This window comes from Neoarius graeffei, chromosome 1 (assembly GCF_027579695.1).
Source record: "Neoarius graeffei isolate fNeoGra1 chromosome 1, fNeoGra1.pri, whole genome shotgun sequence".
Classification (NCBI taxonomy): Eukaryota; Metazoa; Chordata; class Actinopteri; order Siluriformes; family Ariidae; genus Neoarius; species Neoarius graeffei.
The window spans coordinates 96,137,979-96,156,207 of record NC_083569.1 but is presented as its reverse complement, the minus strand read 5'-3'; the positions used below and the strand labels follow the sequence as shown (position 1 = coordinate 96,156,207).

Sequence of the window (18,229 nt, the reverse complement as noted above, 5' to 3'; positions counted from 1 at the left end):
TGATGAGAACCCTGCAGACCATTGAATCAGGCCAATTCCAGTAGCTTACCTGGCCTCATCCAGTTGGTTCCTTGGTCCTCTATTTCTCAGCCAGCTAAACACAGATCAAGATGATGAGGTAGAATCATTCAAGCTTGTGCAACTGGACACAGATAAAGATGTTCGGCCTCAAGTCACCTCCCTTGCAACCAAGGTCACAGAGCAGTCTTTTGGATCACAAATATTTGAACACTTCTCTACTTGGAAGAGTCTAGTAAGAAGCATGGCAAGTCTCATTCATGTAACAAAGTCATTCTCCAGTGAGACTAATACTGATGAGTGTAAAGAATGGCTATCATGAACACCAGACCGCTGGTCCCAATCTCATATGATGCCGAGATACCTGAAACGCTCTCACCTGCAACTCTCCTAACCCAAAAGGCAAGTGTTACTCCCACACCCTCAGGAGACTTCAAATTGGACCACCTATGTAAAGGACAGTGGCACCAGGTACAGAGCTTGGCAGACTCCTTCTGGAAAAGGTGGAGGCTGGAGTACTTGGTAACTGTTCAGCCACAGAGAAGGTAGACCAAGGAAAAGCCTGACCTCCAGGAGGGTGACGTTGTTTTGATAAAGGACATTCAAGCAAAACATAAGTGGCCTCTTGGACTGATAGGTAAGGCCATTCCCAGCTTCAACAGCAAGGTCGGTCAGGCTATGGTGAAGACTCTTAGCCAAGGGACAATTAAGAAGTATCTTAGGCCCATTAGTGATGTTGCTTTACTTATACCAAAGGTGAAAGAGTAAATAGTGGTAAAACATATTTATATCAAGCGGGGAGTGTTCTGACTCCTGTTCGTTTTTGAGTAACATTACTAACCTCTGGTGGTGATTTGTGGTATTGCACCTGTAGCTGGGTGCCCCGCCTCCGAAGTCTGAAGTGCAGGCCCGCATTGTAGCGCACCTGCATTCAGTTAATTAATTGCAGGGGCTTTATAGGAGCAGCCTTTTTCCTGTTCGGGGCACAGCCTGACTTTTTGGACTATCTTGGCCTTAGACTTTCATTGCTAGCAGGTGAGCAAGGTTTGTAGTGCACACTTTTTATTTTAGTTTAATTTTTACTTATCTGTGTATTTTGCCTGATAGGTTTCTGTGGCTTGTGAGTCCCGCGTGAATGCACTGCGGGCCTCTATCGCGTTAAGCCAGCTGATTCCTTGTGCAGGTGCGTTTTATTCTTTTAAAAGTTTTTTTATTTCTTGTTGAGTTGCTTTTATTTTTTTGTATTAATTTGTTTGTGTAAAGTGTGGAAAGTCATTTTGTTTTTCTTTGGCAAGGCAGCAGTGGTGCTTAATCGGATCCTAAGCGTTGGAGTATTCCCCGGAACGCCCTGCTACAGCGAATTAGTTGCTTAAGCCCATTCTGTAGGTATGGAGGCCGAGTTACAGGAACTGCGAGACCTAGTGACTGAGTTACGGGCAGAAAATGAACGTTTGAAACGGGATCAGGCAACTGCAGCAGTTCCAGCAGCTGAAATGGCCCAGTCTGCATCTGGCTCCACCTCCACTGCTTCCCCCTCTGGTGGCCCGGTGTCTGTGAGTGACATTGCGCCTGAAAGATTTTTGTATGTGCCCAGAGAAAGAAAATGTCCTATTTTTCAGGGTAAGGGGGGTGTAGGTATTTTGGAGTGGATTGAGGAAGTCCAAGCTAATTTAAGGGTTCGGAAATTGAGCCCTATTGATCAGGCGTATTTTATTTTTGATCATCTAGAAGGGGAGGCAAAGCATGAAATAAAGTACCGACCTAAGGCCGATAGAGAGAACCCAACAAAAGTGCTGGCCATCCTACAAGAGCTTTATGGCTGTAATGAGTCTTATGTGGCCCTTCAGAAGGATTTCTTCTCTAGGGGACAATCAGAAGGTGAATCACTTCAAGAGTTTTCTCATGCTTTGTTTGCCCTAATGGAACGAGTGTTGAAGGCGGCCCCAGATGTAGTACCTAATTCAGCCATTTTATTAAGAGATCAGTTTGTTGAGCATGTAAATGATCCTGACCTCCATAGAGCACTGAAGCAGGTAGTTCGAGACAAGCCAGACGCTACGTTATTGCATGTGAGGGCAGAAGCGATGCGGTGGGAGCGAGAGGGTATGCCAGTAGAGGGCAGGCAGAGGAGTTTTTCTGTTCCATCAATTTGTGCCACTCAAATTACAAGCATCCCTACAGGGAGTGGGGTTCTGTCTAATCAGGCCTCAGAGTTGGCTGAAGTAAAACCCATGTTGAAGAAACAACAAGAACAGTTAGACCGACTCACCGAGAGTGTAGCCCTTTTGCAAAACCCCCGGCGACCTCAATCCACTCCATCCACCCAGGCTGGCCCAGTGATCTGTAGGAGATGCCAACAACCTGGGCATTATGCTCATAACTGTGACAATGTAAGAGTAATCCCACAAAGTGTTCCCCAGTCTGGTGGAGAGGGTGCCCCACGGCCCGTGACGGGAAACTAGTTCCCTCTGTTGTAATGAGCCACGACTCAGAGGGGGCTAATAGTGGCTATGGTACAGTGTCTGAGGTGTCCTGCCCAGAACTTTCTCAACTGGTGGGCCCTTGTCCACATGTGACTGTAACTATGGGAGGGGTGAACGTGGACTGTTTATTGGATACGGGGTCAATGGTTTCCACTGTCTCTGAATCTTTCTTTTATACTCATTTTAATGATGTACTGAGAGAATGTTCATGGTTACAGCTTCGTGCCGCTAATGGGTTAGATATCCCATACTCGGGCTATGTTGAGCTTGATGTTGAAGTCTTGGGGACCTCTATACCAAAGAGGGGTATTCTCATTGTAAAAGACTCTGGGTCCGCATTTGCAACTGGGGTTCCTGGGGTGTTGGGCATGAACATCATACGTGCTTGTTATGATGACTTATTTCAGCAGCATGGTCCCACTCTTTTTGATCAAGCCATTGTACAACAGGCCCCCCAGATTCTCCAGCAAGCTCTCCAGTCCTACCATCAAGCCCAGGTGTGGGATCAGCGGCGCTCCTATGGAGTTGCAAAGGTGAGGGGTAGATGTCCTGTTTATATTCCTGGTGGTACTGTTAAACTTGTTGCTACTACTTGTTCTAATCACTTTGCTGCGACTTCGGGTACCATTTTGTTTGAACCCTTCTCTGCTCAGGACTCTTTGCCTGCAGGCCTGTTGACACCTCCTGCAATGGTCACCGTGCAGAGGGGGACTGCATATATTCCTGTGGTGAATGTGGGGCAGGTAGGTGTGAAGCTTTATCCTTGTTCTGCATTAGGCGTTTTAACTACGGCCCATTTGATAACACTTCCAGCCGGGGTGACCGAGGTTCTGGGGTTATGGGGTGGGCAGGAGTATGCTACCATTAATTCCCAGTCATTACAGCCTAATAAAGTAACTACTGCTATTGAGTCTATGGATTTGGGTGTCCTCCCAGAGTCAGAGCAGGTTAAGGTTAAAGCCCTATTACAAAAACATCAGAGTGTCTTTGCCACCCATGAGGGGGATTTGGGGTGTACAAATTTACTCTCCCACAAAATCCCACTCATGGACGATGCCCCTGTTAGACAGCGCTTTAGACGTATACCACCATCTGAGTACGAATCCGTAAAGGCCCACATTAAACAGCTTCTAGAGACACAGGTGATTCGGGAGAGCTGTAGCCCGTATGCATCCCCCATAGTGCTGGCACGGAAGAAGGATGGCAGCCTTCGAATGTATGTTGATTATCGTGTAGGTATCATGCCGCCATCTTGTGTCAGAACTACAATTCCCAGGCAACTTCCGTGTGACCCACGTCACGCGTGGGCGGGATCACCTACGTCAGTCTGCCATGCACGCATAAATCCAAGCGGAAGCTCCACCATCTTTGTCTCTCACGTCTGGCTCCCGATGAATCTGGACGTATAAAGAGGCGCTCTCCACTCAAAAAGACGTCTTCTTTCTTGCAAGATCCATCACTCAGCGCGATCTTCTTACCCTTGGCAAAGAGACTTTTCCTCACGAATGCTGAGGTTCGGACCAAGAATCCTCTGCTTTCCACGGGAACCACCCAAGTGCTCCGCTGGACCCAAAAGTTTCTACGCCTCCATCACGAGCAGCTCACGTGCTCCCACGGCGAGGCCCGAAACTACACCGGCGAATAGTTCTTCATATCTTGCTAAAGGCAGGATTAAGTAAGATTTTGGCATTTGGGCATAATTAAGATAGTCTTAGGAATTTGCTTTTATTTGAAATAGTGTGAATTTAAACCCAGGTTTATTCATTACACTGTTAGACACGCAGCGTGTTGATTTATTTTGGTTCTATGTTCTCTCAATTGTTTAATAGATAGGCTGCGCATGCTTCTCTCTTTTATTCTTACTAACATTATAATTTCATTATTATACATCTTGATCTCATTAAGATTTCAGTGGATTCAGTATGGTTATGAGCTAGTGGGTTAGCTACAGCTTCCCTTTTGTCTGCTTAGCAACACAAAGCTAATCAAGGCCTACCATGTGCTCAGCAGGCCATCAGGCCTGATAAACCACACCTCAGCTAGAAATCCACAAGCCAGCTTTTAGTTAGCTATGGCTAATACCCTTGTCTTTAGCAACACGTGCTCAGTAGGCCTCACCAGGCCTAACAAACACACTTTAGCTAGGCCATAGGGCCTTTAGCAAACTCACCCTAGCAACACAAGGCTAAACACAGAGCTAATCCTTTGTTCTGTTTAGATAACATTCTTTTGTTTAGCTACCAACAAGCTAGGCCTCCACCACGTGTAGTTAGCTACACGAGGCTAAACACATGGTCAAGTCCTACACACACACACACACACACACACACACACCACACATGTATATACACCTCACTGCTTGTATATATTGATTATCCATTTTTTTTTATCTTTGTATAATAAATTCATTTATTATCAAAGCTGTGTGTATTCATCTTGTTGGTGAACAATATGTGAAGTCCCCAATCTTCTCAAAGAATTCAGAAAGGGTGCATATATAAGTTATGTAATATGGTAAGTGATCGTAATAATTTGGAAATATACCATAATTTAGCTGTTTGGTAATTTATTATTAAGCACCAGGATTATTGGTATGATTCACTAAACGATTCATTGAACGATTCACTGAATGATTCACTTCAAATGAGACTGATTCTATGGTATGATTCAATTCAAATGAGTCAAAGTAAACGATTCAATGGGATTGATTCATTTTAATTATTAACCTTCAAAATTTAATGAGACTGATTTAACGAGATTGATCACTTAATATCAATAATTAACTGATTGCACCCACAATCGGCAGTTGAATAGTAAGACCTGACGTGATGCTTTCCCCCTGCCCCGGATAGAAGAATCGTTGGATGCGCTATCGGGGGCCCGCTGGTTTTCAACACTTGATCTGGCAAGTGGCTACAATCAGGTACCTGTTGCAGAAAAGGACAGGATGAAGACCGCCTTTTGTACCCCCTTTGGCCTTTTTGAATACAACCGCATGCCCTTTGGGCTGTGTAATGCACCCAGTACATTTCAGAGACTTATGGAGCAAATTTCTGGTGCACAACATTTCCAGACACTGTTGCTGTATTTGGATTATGTAATCATTTTTTCATCTACAGTGGAAGATTATATACGGCGCCTGGACACGGTGTTGTCCCGGCTGCATCAGGAGAACCTCAAAGTGAAGCTTGAAAAGTGCTGCTTCTTCAGACCAGAGGTGAAGTATTTGGGCCATGTTATATCAAAGGAGGGGGTAGCAACAGATCCTGACAAAGTGTCCGCCGTAGCCAGATGGGCCCGTCCAACAACGGTGTCGGAGCTACGATCCTTTTTGGGGTTTGCTAGTTACTACCGGCGGTTCGTGGAGGGGTTCTCTCAGACCGCCGCCCCTCTGCATAATCTGGTGGCTGGGCTGACAAGGGTTTATGCGGGCAAGGCAAAAGGGACCTTAATTGGGGGTGCCTGGACTGATTCATGCGAGCAGAGCTTTAATGAACTTAAGTCTAGGCTTACCACAGCCCCAGTTTTGGCTTATGCGGACTTTTCCCAACCTTTTGTTTTAGAGATTGATGCCAGCCTGAACGGGTTGGGGGCTGTATTATCTCAAGAACAGGGGGGGCGGGTTAGGCCAATAGCATATGCTAGTAGGGCTTTGAGTCGCACTGAAAAGAACATGCCAAACTATAGCTCAATGAAATTGGAGCTCCTGGGCCTGAAATGGGCTATGACCGAAAAATTTAGAGAATATCTGCTTGGGCAGAGGTGTATAGTTTAGACTGACAACAATCCCCTGAGCCACCTAGCTACTGCCAAGTTGGGGGCGACAGAGCAACGCTGGGCAGCCCAGCTGGCAGCATTCGATTATACAATCAAATACCGCTCGGGTCGCTCCAATGTTAATGCTGATGCTCTTTCTAGACAGGTACAGCCTCCTACTGGACCTATGGGGGAGGAACCCCCCCGCCCTGGGGTATCAATCCCTGGGTACTTGCAGCAGCTAATACCAGCCCCGACCCTTGAGGTAACCCAGTCTGCCATCTCTGCTTTACCCTCTCATTCACCTCAACAGCTGGCAAGACTACAACAGGAAGATGCAGTAATTGGCCCCTTCTTGACTTTCTGGCGCCAAGACCGTAGGCTGTCGCATGCAGAACGGGCTGCCCTTGCACGACCAGTGTTGGAGCTGGTTCGACAGTGGGACCGGATTCTGGAGAGGGATGGCGTTCTGCACAGAAGGGTTTTCCGGTCCAATGGTGGGGAAGAGGTGGTCCAACTACTACTCCCCAGCGTGTTGAAGGAGGAGGTTCTCCAACAGCTACACCAGGGTCATGGGCACCAAGGGGCCGAAAGGACTACAGAGTTGGTGAGGCAACGTTGTTTTTGGCCTGGTCTGTATGCAGATGTAAAGCAGTGGTGCCAGCAATGTTCCCGTTGTGTGCTAGCTAAACCAGTACATCCTCCCGTAAGGCCTGTTATGGGCCATTTAATGAGTTCCAGGCCTAATCAACTTCTAGCCATTGATTTCACTTTGTTGGATCCTTCTACAAATGGCTTAGAGACTGTGTTAATAATGACTGACGTTTTTTCAAAGTTTACCCAGGCGGTACCAACTCGAGACCAACGTGCATCTACGGTGGCCAACATGTTGGTGAAGGAGTGGTTCTACAGGTATGGGGTCCCTGCACGAATTCACTCTGACCAGGGGCGCAACTTTGAAAGTGCTCTGATTCAGCAACTCTGTGACCTTTATGGAGTTCAAAAGATGCACACCACGCCCTATTATCCCCAGGGTAATGGGCAGTGTGAACGATTTAATAGGACGCTGCATGGTCTCCTTCAAGCCCTACCCCCGGATAAGAAATCAGATTGGCCAGCTTACCTGCCACAGGTCACCTTCTACAATACTACCGTCCATCAGACCACAGGTGAGTCCCCTCACCTGCTCATGTTTGGGCAGGAGCCACAACTGCCTATTGATTTCCTCCTGGGCCGGGGCCGGGAACCACATCATGGCTCCATTCATGACTGGGTGCGAGAACACCAATACTGTCTTCAAACGGCATTTGATGGTGCCAAGGATCACCTGGAGGCTGCTGCTTGCCTTCGGAGGGAGAGGAATGACCAAGGGCTGATTGGGGATGACCTCAAAGAAGGTGACTTGGTTTACCTGCAAAATAAGGCCTTTCGGGGAAGGGCCAAGATTCAAGACACTTGGGGATCGGCCAAGTATCAAGTTGTTAAAGCCCCCTCTTCGGGGGGGTGCAGTGTACTCTATTGCCCCAGTTCAGGATGATGGGGAGTTGGGCCCTTCTAAAGCGGTCCATCGGACCCTGCTTCGGCTTGTCCCTACTAACCAAATTTGCTCTTTTGTACCAGGTGCCACTACCCCCCAGGACTCGCCGAAGGAGGTGGAGGAGATGGATGGTTCTTTTTGGGCGGTACTTCCACCTCAGCCCCCAGTTGCTCCTAGGCCCCCTCGTAGTTCTGTAAGTCCCCTTGCCCGCTTGCCAGAGTCTGGGCCAAGTATATCAGTAGACTCGACTTTGAGTGGTATGGTCTCAACTAGTGAGGACCAGCCTGCGGATGAGCATCTTCTCCGGAGGACCCAGCGTGCAACTGCAGGGAAGCACACCAATCCACATCGTCTCCCACGATCCACAGTCGGTGAGGGGGATCATGGGGTTGCAGCCTCTCAATCATCTGTGCCTAGTAATATGATCACTGCTCTGTTTAGGCCATGGCACCGAGTTGTTTTGTCTATCGTCGGGACGCCGATAGAAAGCGGGGGTAGATTGTAGCCGGGTGCCCCGCCTCTGAAGTCTGAAGTGCAGGCCCGCATTGTAGCGCACCTGCGTTCAGTTAATTAATTGCAGGGGCTTTATAGGAGCAGCCTTTTTCCTGTTCGGGGCACAGCCTGACTTTTTGGACTATCTTGGCCCTAGACTTTCGTTGCTAGCAGGTGAGCAAGGTTTGTAGTGCACACTTTATTTAGTTTAATTTTTACTTATCTGTGTATTTTGCCTGATAGGTTTCTGTGGCTTGTGAGTCCCGCGTGAATGCACTGCGGGCCTCTATCGCGTTAAGCCAGCTGATTCCTTGTGCCGGTGCGTTTTATTCTTTTAAAAGTTTTTTTATTTCTTGTTAAGTTGCTTTTAATTTTTCCTTTGGCATTTGTTAGCAGTTAGGCTCAGCACGGTGATGACCGAGTGAGGGACTTGGCATCATTAGTACCGAGGCAAGGTAATGTTGTGTGACATTGTAGTTGGTGATTGGTGATTTTTATGCCTCGGTCTAATGACGCTTTTGTTCCTTTGTAGGGAAGACTCGAGCTGCTTTGCACTACTGCTGCTTTGCTTTGTTTAGTTTTGTTTCATATTGTTTATTTTTCTGATTTGCTTTATGACTTTCCCCATTTGTTTCGCGAGTTTGTCTGCTGCACCTCTATCCTATTCTGTTTCCCCGTGAGTGTGAGCGCGGGGAGACTGAATACAGATTGTTTAGCTGGGGCTTCACGCCCGTCATGGTCCAGGTGTAACGGTGTTTTTTATTTAATTGTCAAACCAACTGTGGGGTTCTATTTTATTTTTTTCTTTTTATTTTGACCACGTTGCATTGCATAGCCCTTGCTGCTTGTGCTTAGTTCTGCCGCAGGTATTGCCAGGTCCATTGGAGTGCGGGATCTTGGTTTCTCCCGTCAGCTTAACGTTTTTAGTTCACTGGATGTTTAGTGGGCTTTTTGTAGTGTTCACCCTTTTTCTGTATGTTTGCAGTGCATCTTTTGTTGCAGTGCGTGTGGATAGACTTGCTGTGCGTGTGCGCGTGTGACTATTTCCATCACAGGTCTTGGGTGTCTCCTCTGGTTCTCTGCGCTCTCAGTGGCTTGTACCTGGCTACTCCCCCTGCTGGTAGGCTTAGCTGGCTATGTAAATGTGTGTATATTTATAAGTCTATTTAAATATGAGGCTCAATTTTACGTAAAATTAATATATTGTAATAAACATATTTTTGCATTGACCACTCTGCTTTAGCTTCCAGCTCCATCCGCATTCAGTTACATCCACTTTCCATATACTTAAAAATAAATGATTGCTTGAACTTGAGCACTGGGTCTCTGCTGCCTTTATTGATTGTAAACTTGTGTGCCAGTACATGCTGACGTGTTAGGGGTGCCGTCTCTTGGCAAAACCTTTTTGTCCCTTCGGGGTGGCGTAGTCGGGTTCCATTGTGTGCCGCGGTTGCGCCCGGTCACACACCTTTAAGGACAATATAGATTGAGGCACTGCCTAAAAGCAGAGCTCCCATCTGTTTCTGGGTTGGAGAATTTTTTTTTTTTTATATCATAGCCAGCCAATCTTGTTTCATTTCTTTACCGTTATAGTTACTATACTGTTTCCTTATGTGATACAAATCTTCGGGCAACAACAGCGACAAGTTACTCACTACTGCACTGTCCCGACTACTACTCTACTTCACACTTCACTACTCATTGAGTTTCCTGTGGTGGCAGGCACACGCAGAACAAACCGTCAGAAAAAACACAATGTTTTTTTTTTTAATGTATCCATACTCTATACCTATGGAGCTCTACTATTAAAGAAAGAGTTTTTTTCTCTTCATTTTTTTGAATAAGGGCACTATTCCTGGGGGTACTGCAATACCAGGTTAATGTGTGGAGCAGAAGAAGCAAGTCCCAATTCCAACTCCCTGCTCTAAAATTCTGTCTAATAAAACAACCTCGTAAAAAACATATCAGATAATAAATTAATAAGAACAGGTACTACACTAAACTCAATGACTTTAAATATGCCACTTCCATATATTAAAATTCAGAAAGGTAAACACAGCTAGACTCCACCCTCAACAGCTGGATCCTTTTGAAGAGAGACATCATGTGTGTGTGTGTGTGTGTGGGGGGGGGGGGGGGGGGGGGAGTGTTTCCATGCAGAAAGTTTGATATTTCTAACATTTGAGCAAAGCCTGTAAAAGATAAGTTGAGCTCATTAACATTCCTCTCCCCAGAAATCTTTAGTAAAAGGCAGAAGATTTACGTGTCAGTGAAGAGAAACCTGAGCTGCACTTAACACTGGATCAGGCGAGTGAAACTGTATTGCGTGTTTTCACATGACGTCATCAAACCGGAAGTCGGCCATATTGGAGGCATCGGACACATCAACAGCAAAGCAATCTTCATGAATTTTTCAATAAACTAACCAAATAATGGTGAATTACTGCACAGTTATGGGTTGCCACAATCGCTCAGATCGTGAGAAACATCTGCACTTCTACCGATTACCTAAAATAATCAAAAATCAGGGAAGGAAATGACAAAATTGTCAGAGGAGCGTCATCGTCTCTGGCTTGCCAAACTAAACCAATATCTGACCGACAAAAATCCACACAACGTAAGAGTGTGTTCAGTTCACTTTGTATCAGGTATGACTTTTTTTAAGTTTTGATCAATGTCCTAAAATTAAGCATGACACCATATTTCTACTGTCTAGCCATGATGGTGCCTCTGTATGTTCTCTTGAGAGTAAGCTCAAGTTAAAAATCACAATCAGCTATCTGCTGTCAGCTGAGGTCGGCCCACAGTAGGGTGACCAGACGCCCCCGATTTCCGGGGACAGACCCCGATTTTAATGACCTGTCCCCGAATGCACCTGTCCCCGAAAACTTTGGCCGCGAATCCCCGGTTCCAATCGAGTGACAGAGGTCTTTGAAAGTAGCCTTGGAGAAGACGTGCATGGGTTGCTTTGACAATAATCCTATTTCAGAACGACACTGGCTTTCAAGTGGCCCTATAGGTGGATCACGCCATGTGATCATTACATCAGATAATATTTCATAACATTTGACAGAACCACACGCTTCTAGAGATCCTCATCTTGTTAGGCTACTCGTCATCCTGGTATAAGTTACAGGTTGTCTTCATAGACCGGTAGGTGGCTTAGTGGCTTTTCTCGTGAGTGTCTATTTTGCGTTTGCTATCTATCTTTTTTTTTTCCATATGACACATTACACAAAGCATGACATAGCCTACATCGATTAAATGAAACCAATCCATTCAGGTTGTTCATGAGAAGAGCTTACGTCTTGTGAGTGGAAGGACTGCGTTGTTTGGTCTCGGCATTTTTCCCGAGCACTCATTGAGTTCAATCAAGTCTTGTCTGTTGTAGACAACATAATGGCTATTATAAGTGCATTTAGCCTATGATTTTGCAACCATTGCAATAGTAGGCTACTGGTCAAAATAAGTTTTAAAAGCCACACATTTTTAAATAGACGTTAGTCTAGGGGTGGCCATTCATTCCGGTTTTCCAGCCCTCTGTCTGGATCATGAAATAGGCTAATCCTCATTTTAGGCGTTTGTCTGGATTTCTGACAGTTTCTTCATGCAATCTCAAACAATATTTATATATGGTGGTATTGAAAACAATGCGTTCTCTGCGGTCAGTGATCTGCATTTCGGGCGCAAGAGTGAACATCAGCCGGCGCAGGTGCACACTGAACTGTTGCGACACTTCAGATGCATAATGCTCCAAGTCTGTTTTCTAGTAGGGAATGCTGAAACGTGAAAAGATAGACTGCAAAGTTATCTTATCTTATATGTCACTCTGGGTCTTAACCCACTATCCTTATAAAGGAACTACAGACATTTCTATCCCTTCATCAGACTTTATCAGTTATACCTGATACCATGTTTTATTTATTTTACAGATTTTAAAGACTATTTTATGGAAATATTCTTAAGAAATTACTTCTTAAGAAATTACTTGAAAATTGTTAAAAAAAATGTTATAGCTATCTGGTAGCCTAATAATTTTGTAAGTTATTTCTTTACATGTTTTTTTTTTGTTTAAAATAGCTCTAAAATTGTGTGCGTCCTTCACAGTGTGTGCTCTTATCACCTTCACGTCTTCATACAAATGCTGCTGATAAATCAAATAGGCTAACCTTTAATTTCATTGATTGGGGTGGATGTCATGGGGTGCATTTTTGGTAAAATGCCATTGGTTTGGGATTTAATTTTTTAAAGCAGTTTTTATGAGCGTCTGTGCTGCAGCTGACTTTATTTTAAGAGTTCTCATAGGCTTACAAAAGATTTTGCTTTGCCCAGTTGTGTCTGATATAGGGCTATTCAATAAACTAATATACTGAGAGGAGAAAAAAAAATATACAGGCCTATGCTTCCTATGCTATTTATGGACAGACTACAAAAACAGGAATGCTAAGAGCAAAAGAGCAAAAAAACTGAGGTTCTAGTTTTATTTTCCCCGCCGAACGCCAAAATGTCCCCGATTTTTCTCCCAGAAATCTGGTCACCTTAGCCCACAGGAGATGTGCATTCATGATCTACAGTATATCACTGTTCATGTAATGTACACAGTACACACCTTTGCTTTCACCAGACATTTTCACTATATTTCCATGCTTTTCGTTCCCTGACCCAGCCACAGCACATCTGGTTATAGGCTTCTAGTCCCTTGAAACACTTCAGATCCTCAGCAGTGTGTGGACTTGGAGAAAAAAATTCATTAGTTGATGATGTCTGGGTATGTCACAGCCAGCAGCAACGCATTGTCTTCACTCAGTTCCTCTCCTATTTCATATGGTTCCAGGCCGTCGATTAACTGCAGTTTCGTCAGATAGCAGGCTCTTACACTGGGCCTTCTACATATTTTCTAGCAGCTTCTGTCTTCTTATTGCAAGTTTCTTTAGCCAATGCCATTACAAAAATTGAGATTTTTTTTTTGCATGAAATGCAAGCATTGTTTATTTACAGAAATCAATGACTCCAACATGGCATACAGTGCCTTGAAAAAGTATTCATACCACTTGAACTTTTTCACATTTTTCCACCTTACAACCACGAACTTCAAAGTTTTTAATTGAGATTTTATGTGACAGACCAACACAGAGTAGCACATAATTGTGAAGTGAAACGAAAATGATAAATGGTCCTCAAAATTTTAAACAAATAAAAATCTGAAAAATGTGGTGTGCATTAGTATTCAGCCCCCTGTACTCTGATACCTCTAAATACAATCCAGTGCAGTCAATTGCCTTCAGAAGTCATCTAATTAGTTAATAGAGTCCTACTGTGTGTAATTTAATCTCAGCATAAATACACTTGTTCTGTGAAGGCCTCAGTGGTTTGGTAGAGAACACTGAAGAACAAACAGCATCATGAAGACCAAAGAACTCACCAGACAGGTCAGGGATAAAGTTCTGGAGAAGTTTAAAGCAGGGTTAGGTTATAAAAAAAAATATCCCAAGCTCTGAACATCTCAAGAAGCACTGTTCAATCCATCATTCAAAAATGGAAAAAGTATGGCACAACTGCAAGCCTACCAAGACATGGCCATCCACCTAAACTGACAGAGCGAGCAAGGAGAGCACTGGTCAGAGAAGCAGCCAAGAGGTCCATGATCACTCTGGAGGAGCTGCAGAAGTCCACAGCTCAGGTGGGAGAATCTGCACACAGGACAACTATAAGTCGTACACTCCACAAATCTGGCCTTTTTGGAAGAGTGGCAAGAAGAAAGCCATTGTTGAAAGACAAGCATAAGAAGCCCTGTTTGCAGTTTGCCAGAAGCCATGTAGGGGACACAGCAAACATGTGGAAGAAGGTGCTTTGGTCACATGAGGCCAAAGTTGAACTTTTTGGCCTAAATGCAAAGCGCTGTGTGTGGCGGAAAACTAACACTGCTCATCACCCTGCACACACCATCCCCACTGTGAAACATGGTGGTGGCAGCATCATGCTATGGGGATGCTTTTCTTCAGCAGGGACAGGGAAGCTGGTCAGAGTTGATGGGAAGATGGATGGAGCAAAATACAGGGCAATCCTGGAAGAAAACCTGTTGGAGGCTGCAAAAGACTTGAGCCTGGGAAGGAGATTCACCTTCCAGCAAGACAATGACCCTAAACTTACAGCCAGAGCTACAATGGAATGGTTTAGATCAAAGAATATTCATGTGTTAGAATGACCCAGTCAAAGTCCAGACCGAAATCCCATTGAGCATCTGGGTCAAGACTTGAAAATTGCTGTTCACAGACGCTCTCCATCCAATCTGGCTGAGCTTGAGCTATTTTGCAAAGAAGAATGGGCAAAAATTTCAGTGTCTAGATGTGCAAAACTGGTAGAGACATACCACAAAAGACTTGCAGCTGTAATTGCAGCAAAAGGTGGCTCTACAAAGTATTAACGCAGGGAGGCTGAATACTAATGCACACCACATTTTTCAGATTTTTATTTGTTTAAAATTTTGAAGACCATTTATCATTTTCGTTTCACTTCACAATTATGTGCTACTCTGTGTTGGTCTATCACATAAAATCTCAATAAAAAACTTTAAGTTCGTGGTTGTAAGGTGGAAAAATGTGAAAAAGTTCAAGTGGTATGAATACTTTTTCAAGGCACTGTACATCTGAAACATTTGTGTTTTGGTGATGTCGGTGAAAACACTCTGTTGGAGGTCCAGAAAGCTGGTATAGGGTAAGGTGGCCTGGGCCAATCTCTTGCACCTTTACAGCTTTGTTAGCTATTGCAAACAGGCAGAGAAATATCTGGCCAATGAGCGTTCTTGATAAACAAAATAAAGAAAGGGGTGGGGGGGGGGTGTTGAATTTTGAAAAGGAATACTTCCTAATGTTACAAATGTCATTCAAGTAAGATGACACGATTCCCTTACCTCTGACTGAAACCCAGCTTTTTGGTGACTCTCCTCTCTGTGGGTGTTTACAGTGGTAGAAACCTTCTTCTGACTTTGAGACATTCCTGATGGTCATCTCTCCTGTAGTCTGCTTCTGGAGAACTGAATCATTTTTATAGAAATCAGCACCAGACTCTGAGATCTTTGTGTTGCGATACAAACAGCATAAAGTCAGAGGACGTCCCTCAGTAACAGGATGGACAGGACTGTCCAGGATCACGTCACCATCTGTAGGAAAGAGAAAGAAGACACTGAAAACAGAATATGTGCAAAATAGAGTGTAATTCTCCATTATTAGTGGAAGATTCAGTCCTTTACAAGGCTTAGAAAACACATTGCATTTCTTTGTGAGATTGCTGTATTTTATGGAGTTGTTCTTTATTCTTTAACATGCCATGTTTACGTGGGGCCGAAAACACAAATGGGGTATTTTATAATTTTATTGTTGCAGTCTCAGAAACAAAGATGCCAAACTGTACGTATCTTCATTACTGCATTGGTATATCTTTTAATGGTACCCCTTTTGTACATCTGGTGTGCATGTTTTACCTGGAAAGGTCCATGTACCTTTTTTTTTGTATTATTACTTTAAAAGCTATTTATCTGAGAAGGTACAGATAACAGTGTGTGACGTTCATGTACATCGAGATAACCAGAAAGAGGAAAAGTGGAATTTTTTTTTGAGAAAATCAGGCTCATTAAAATATTGATCCATATGAATTTCCAATAAGTTGATTATTATGACCCACACATACTATTATTCACTTACCTTTATATATTTTTTTTTTTACTTTCTAGACCTCTATTTTATTGGTGGCTTCAGTACTTAAGCCACTTGAAGCTCATGTGGAATTCACAAATAAACTGACCTAAGTTATAAACTGAATATGATGAATATGACAAAGCATATTAAATCCAGTTAAGCATAATATCAAGGTCTAGGAGCTAATACTGAAATCATTTACACCTGCATGCTAACCTGACTGAAACACAATTAACATCATAAATCTTAAAGAACACAGCAGTAACTTAAGAACTGTCTATGACCATAGTGTATACAACACGTAAAAGCTTTCATCATTTTGTCGGGTTCTGAAAATACACAGTTATGCAGTTATGTTAACAATGACGAAGTGACTCGGAGAGAAGGAAACAAAGAAAAACACGAGCTAAAGAGTCAAACATAATTTGTTAGTTTAAAATAACTAATGGCACTGTGTTGAGTAAAATTTCCACGAGTTCCTCAAGAGCATTGAGATGTTAAAAATAGGTTTTACTGCAATGCTGTCAATCACAAGATAATAAATTAGCTTTTATGTTTTACAAGTAAGGGATCACTTAACTTCTTTATAATTCTTAAGAATAGTTTTTTTTTAATGTTAGGTCTGGTTTGTGTATTAAATACTGCTGATGAGAACTGATAAAAGACTCACAGTGCACTGTGATATTGACAGGATCACTGTGTCCTCCAGATTCAGACTGACACCAGTAAACTCCAGTGTGTGATGTAGAGAGGGAGCTGATGTTACATGTAGATTCTGAATATGATGAACAATAGAACGGTGTCTCATTGTGTGTGTATCGTCTCACTGTCCATCCAGTAGAGTCACTCTGGTCCTCACAGCTCAGTGAGAGAGAGTCAGCAGTGAAGTGTTGAGTTCTGCTGGGACTGATGATCAGAGACACTGGAGCTGAGTCACCTGATAATAAATATAACAATTTATGTCACGATTATATTAACATTTATACTTGATTAAAAATTAAGACAATTAAAAGAGATTAAAAAAAGATTTGCAGTATGATGTCAGGAAGATAATATATTAATCTATACATAGAGCATAAAACATCCTAGAAATGACAATTTCCTGAGTGAAAAGCATCTTTCTGTTTGAAGTGCTGCATCATATCAGAGCTAAGTCACAAAAACTCATACATACATTTTTTTTTCACTCATAATACACACACATACATGTTATCAATTCATAACACCTCACAATAACACTCTAATCTTTCTCAATCTTTCAGATTCTGCCTTTATTTCTTTTACACTCAGTGTTGAGGATAAAAGTTCAAACCTCCTCCTCTTCAACTCATTCACACTTGGGTATGATACTGGGGAAAATTTATTTGTTCTCTATGTTCCTATGCATGTATACACTGTCCACAAAATGTCATCATTTGGATTTAAATAAGCAAATACCTAATGGTGATGATACACGGGGCAACTTTTTGGGCAATGTTGCCGAGCAATGTTGGTGGGCAATTGCGTTTTGACTCTTTTCTATTGAGATTGGGCAACATTGTTTCTTTCTGAATGGTTTTGATAATCTCTGGCAACTTTTTGAGATAAGCCAATCAGAACGCGAGTATCGAGTCATGTGACCTCCGGTGAGGTTCGGATCAGAAATTTCAAACAAATATGGCGGCCGCTCAGTGTCAGTGGAGTGAAGAGATGGAGAGACTCATCTGTTTTTACGCCGGTAAGTTATTTTAATATTCTATATGGAGGAATTTACCTCACCAAAGCTCTAAAAAACAACAGACAGATTGATTAAATGGTCACAGCAAAAATTAAGACATCGATTTTTTTTAGCTAACTGTAAACTGCCGTTGCTAATTGTTGTTGCCCATTGTTAGTTGCCCTGAAAAGTTGCCCTGTGTCTCACCTAGTTGCCTGTTGCCAGCAACATTGCTCGGCAACATTGCCCAAAAAGTTGCCCCGTGTATCATCACCATAAGAGTTGGATAATTATTGCAGTGATTAATATGTTTCAGATGGCAACAATTCATTTACCCCTAAATGATGCAGTGAGTAGCTTCTCATTTCTGAAACAACCGTGTCATGGTCATGGAAAAGGTGTTAGTATGGTTCAGAAGGGTTAAATTACTGGCCTGAATCAAGCAAAGAAAACAACTAAGGAGACTGCTGCAATTACTGGAATTGGGTTAAGAACTGTACAATACATGATTAAAACCAGGAAGGATCTTGATGGACCATCAACTCTGAGGAAG

At 43.3% G+C, this 18,229-nt stretch overlaps 1 protein-coding gene, 1 non-coding gene and 1 pseudogene across 2 annotated transcripts in view; all 3 read right to left on the bottom strand.

Moving 5' to 3' along the window:
• LOC132885533 (titin-like) overlaps positions 1-18,229 on the bottom strand; it is a 978,782-nt gene that overhangs the window by 843,419 nt on the left and 117,134 nt on the right. The window lies entirely within an intron of this gene.
• On the bottom strand, positions 10,126-10,306 carry LOC132898031 (U2 spliceosomal RNA; annotated as a pseudogene).
• LOC132896526 (U5 spliceosomal RNA) lies at positions 10,457-10,575 on the bottom strand. The gene has a single exon (XR_009656076.1). It is a non-coding gene; the product is annotated as a U5 spliceosomal RNA (small nuclear RNA).